The 5,000-nt window shown below is 34.9% G+C and overlaps 1 protein-coding gene across 3 annotated transcripts in view; it reads right to left on the reverse strand.

Moving 5' to 3' along the window:
- Nucleotides 1-5,000, reverse strand: part of LOC119598674 (lachesin-like) — a 145,099-nt gene that overhangs the window by 73,766 nt on the left and 66,333 nt on the right. The gene's annotated exons all lie outside the window — the stretch shown is intronic.

Below are 5,000 nucleotides of genomic sequence, written 5' to 3' on the forward strand. Positions count from 1 at the left end.
TCTTGGTTTCTTTCACTTTTTTTATTTCTTCTTCGGTTTTTCTGTGAGTTGCCAGATTGCTATTTCTGTTGATTAGTTAAAGAAAGAATGAAGTTGGATTTTTCACGAATTATAGTCAATATTTTGTCCTTCTTTCTTCAGGTATTTTTGATGTCTTCGTTGTCCTCTTCTTGGTGTGCGTAAATATGTGTGTTACTATATGATAAAATATGAAGCTTATTCATATGATATACTGCATATTAGTTTATCCGTTGTTGTTGTGTGTTTTGAGTGTGTGTTGGATTGTAGCGTGAAGGTTGTGATGTGTGTGTGGTGATGCTTAATACTAATGTTTACAGTATTAGATGAGAAATATAGATATTTATATATAATGTATTATTTATATTTGTGGTTTGTGGTTGTGAGCTCTATGAGTGTGGTGATGTGTCTGTGTGTATATGTAGCATGATGGCAGTCATATGTATTTATTAATAGTAATATAGTTATAATAAAATATTATTTATAGATATATATATATTTTTTTATGAGTTTCGATCGGTTTGTTTGTTGTGTGATTATATGATGTAAATAATATAATAGATATATCAATATTAAAGATATTATGTTATATATTTAGTTGATGATGTGTATTTGATAGTAGTGGATGTTAAGTATATGTAAATATGATAAATATATATATTATATGTTATAGATTTATTATAATATATGTGTTAGTTATTAGTTTGATATTATTATATATATGTATATATATATATATATATATATATATATATATATATATATATAATATCTATAGTTATATGTATATATATATATATATATATATATATATATAAAATATATATTATAATTAATATAATAGTATATCATATATATATTATATATATATATTTATCTATAATATATATATTATATATATATATATATATATATATATATATATATATAATACATACATTATAATATATATATATATATATTATATACATATATATATATATATATATATATATATATATATATATATATATATATATATATAAAAGCACATTTATATACAGTACCTAAAACACCGTAAATTTATCCATCAATATACTTACTTTAAAACTCAAATACCAATTCATTTTTTTTAACTTTTGAATCTATCTCTTTATCTCTCCGTTCATCTATTTGGTATCTTCTTCCTCTTCCAAACGACTGAACGGCCGCTCGAAGAAAGTGGCCCAAATGATTAGATCATTTAAGCCAATTTATTCAATTTATATATATAAAAGTTGGCTCACGGGCCAAAATACCTAATTTCCAAACTTTTTTTTAACGATTCGCCACCTCTGAGTAGACCGCAGGAGAGAAAAATACCTATTTGTTTTATATATCTATTTCTTTATTAATATTGTTTTTATCTTTATAATTATTATTATTATTATTATTATTATCATTATTATTATTATTATTATTGTTATTGTTGTTGTTATTGCTGTTGTTGTTGTTATTGTTGTTGTTGTTATTATTGTTGTTGTTATTATTGTTGTTGTTATTGTTTAATTATCATTATTGTTATTATTGTTGTTGTTGTTATTATTATAATTATTATTGTTGTTGTTATTATTATTGTCATCATCATCATCATCACCATCATCACTATCATTATCATTATAATTATTATTATCATTATCATTACCATGACCATCACTAGTAGTAGCAGCAGCGGAAATACTGCTATTAGTGGTAGTCGTATTGTTGCCATGACTAATATCTTTGAACTGCATACCTCCCTGCAAATGAAGTAAACGAGGAACTGACAATTTAACGAGAAAAGTCAATAACCAAGACAAATTATTATTCTACCTTCACTTATCTCTCTTTCGGTGACCTAACAGGAGCTTGACCTTGCGTGACCTTCTCTGCGGGGAGGTTCTTTGCGGACTGACCTATTGTGACCTCGAACACAAATGACCCAAGACTGAGAGAGAAGGGGAGGGTGGGGGGGGGGTCGGAGAGGGAGGAATAGGGAAAGAAAGAGGGGAAGAAGGGGGAGATGAAAGGGGAGAGAGGGAGGAGACGAAGAGGGGGGTGTAAGGGAAAAGAAGAGATAGAGATGATAAAGCGAGGGGATGAAGGATAAAGAAATAGATGGGGGAAGGGGGATGGATAGAGTGGAAAGAGAGGATAGAAAGGGAGAGAAAGAGAGAGAGAGAGAGAATGTAAAAGAGAGAGGGAACGAGAAGGGAGACACACAGAGAGAAAGATAGAGAGAGAAAGAGAAAGGAAGTAAAAATAGAAAATAGAAGAGGGAGGGGGGAAGGGGGGAGACCAAACCACGCTCCGCCTCCCCCCCCCCTGGCCAGCCCCAACCGCCCGGGGGAAAGCGGACGTTGGCTTCAGCAAATTAATCGATTTTTACGGGAATCTGTCCTTTGTCATTAAAGATTTCCCTCTCTCTCCCCTCCTCTTGCATCTCCTCCCCTTCCCTCCCCTTCCCTCCCCTTCCCTCCTCTTCCTTCCTTCCTCTCCCCTCCTCTTGCATCTACTAGCCTTCCCTCCCCTTCCCTCCCCTTTCCTCTCTCTCTCCTTCCCTTCTTTCTCCTTTCAATCCTCTTCCTTCCCCTCATCTCATCTCCCCTCTCCTTCCTCTCTCCTTCCCTCCCCTCTCTTTCACCTCCCTCCCCCCCCCCTTCCGTCCTCAGCTCTTCCCTCTCCTCTTCTTTCCCTTCCCTTCTCTCGCTTATCCTTTCTTAACCTCTTCTTCCCTCCCTTTTTCTCCTCTTCCTTCATCTCTCCATCCCTCCTCTCCATTTCCGTCTCCTTTTCTCCTTTCCCTCATATCCTCTTTTATTCCCCTTTCTTTCCCTACTCTCCTTCCCCTCCCATTCCCTCCCCTCCCCTTCTTTCCCTTCTCTTTCCCTCCTCCTCTCCCCTTCCCTTCCCTCCTTACCCGTCCTCTTCTTCCTTTCCTTCCTTCCTTCCCCTCCTCTTTCCTCTCCTCTTTCCTATGTCTTTTTTCTCCGCAGTCCTTTTTATTCTGTCTCCCTCTCTTCTTTCCCGCTATATTCCCCTTTCGTTAACTATATAGATGTATTTGTGTCAATTTTTCGTCGAATTCTTTATCAAATAATTTCTCCATCCTTGTCTTCTTTCCTTGTTTTCCAAAAGTAATAATGATAATAGCAATAATAATGATGATAATAGTAATAATAATGATGATAATAGTAATACTAACAATAATAATAAGGACAATAATAGTGACAATAACAATAGTAACAATACTGATGATAATAATAATGATAATGAAAATAGTGACAGTAATAATGATAAAAAAAAAATAACAGTGGTAATAATCGATAATGATTATAATAATAAAAATAGTGATAATGATATTGATAATAATATTAGTAATTATGATGATCATGATGATGATAATGATGATGACGATGATGTTAATAATGAAAAAAATAATAATGGTAATAACAACAATGATCTCTCTCTCTCTCTCTCTCTCTCTCTCTCTCTCTCTCTCTCTCTCTCTCTCTCTCTCTCTCTCTCTCTCTCTCTCTTTCTGTGTGTGTGTGTGCGGTGTGGTGTGTGTGTGTGTGTGTGTGTTTCTGTGTATGTATATGGATATATGCGTGTATATATGTGCATATATATAAATAAATAAATAAATAATATATATATATATATATATATATATATATATATATATATATATATATATATATATATATATATCATACATACATATATATATATATATATATATATATATATATATATATATATATATATATATATATATACATATATATCTTTCTCTGTCTTTCCCTTTCCTTCTGAGTCGCTCCCTCCCTCCCTCACCCCCTCTCTTTCTCTCTCCCAACACACACACACATTCGGAATAACAGTGCACCTTAGCCCAGCGTGGGTGCAATACAGAAACAATAAGTCAGTGAGACCAAGTTCAACTAAGTTCCAATGAGGGAGGGAAGACGAGAGAGAGAGAGAGAGGAATGGGGAGGGAGGAAGTGTAGGAAAGGAGGGGAGCAAAGGGTGGAAGGAGAAGGAGAAGATGAGGAATTGGAGGGATGGAGGGATGAAAGGGAAGAGGGAAGGAGAGGGAGAGGTTTCGAGGGCAAGAACGGGAAGGGGCGAGACGAAGAGAGGAGATAGGAGGTGAGGGAAAGAGAAAATAAAAGGAGAGAAAAAACATAAAAATATGAACAGAGAAAAGATGGATTGATTGATAAAAAATATAGAGGGATATATAGACAGATTAAGACATGGATGGATAGACAAAACTGTGTAAATAGAAAATCAACTGAACTGGAAGATAAGTAGATAAATAGACAGACAGATGAAGACGTAGATAAGTAGACAGACAGGTAAAAAATACACGTCGAAGTAGTAAGAGAGGCAAAGAAAGAGAATAGAGAAACATAATAATAGGAAATACTGGGTTGATAGACTGAGACAGGGAGGAAGAGAGAGAGAGAGAGAGAGAGAGAGAGAGAGAGAGAGAGAGAGCAAGAAGCAGACAGACAGATCGATAGACAGGTAGATAGACAGACAGGCAGGTAGAGATAATTAGAGAGAATTAGATATTGAAAGAGACGGATCCACGCTTATATAACAGAGACGTATATAAATGGACATTCAAAAACAGACAAACAAACAAAATGTAATTAATAAAGAATGGAGGAGAGGAGGAGGGAGAGAAAGAAGGAATAGAGAGGGATGAAAAGGAAGGAGGGAGAGAGAGAAGAGAAAGAGAAAGGGGGACTGGTGAAATGGAGGGAAGGCGAGGGAAGGGAGAAGGATGGAGGAAGAAGAAAGGGAGAGGAAAGAGAGGTTGAAGAAAATAGAATAAGAGAGAGGAAAGGGAAAGGGAGAGAAGTAGAAAAAGGGAGAAGAGGAAGGAAGGAAAGGAAAGGAAGAGAGACCGAATGGGTAGAGAGAAGTAGAGAGGAAGAGAAGGAAGTTAAAGGAGAGAGGGAGAAGAGGAA

The sequence above is a fragment of the Penaeus monodon genome, chromosome 41 (genome assembly GCF_015228065.2).
Source record: "Penaeus monodon isolate SGIC_2016 chromosome 41, NSTDA_Pmon_1, whole genome shotgun sequence".
In the NCBI taxonomy this organism is placed as follows: domain Eukaryota; kingdom Metazoa; phylum Arthropoda; class Malacostraca; order Decapoda; family Penaeidae; genus Penaeus; species Penaeus monodon.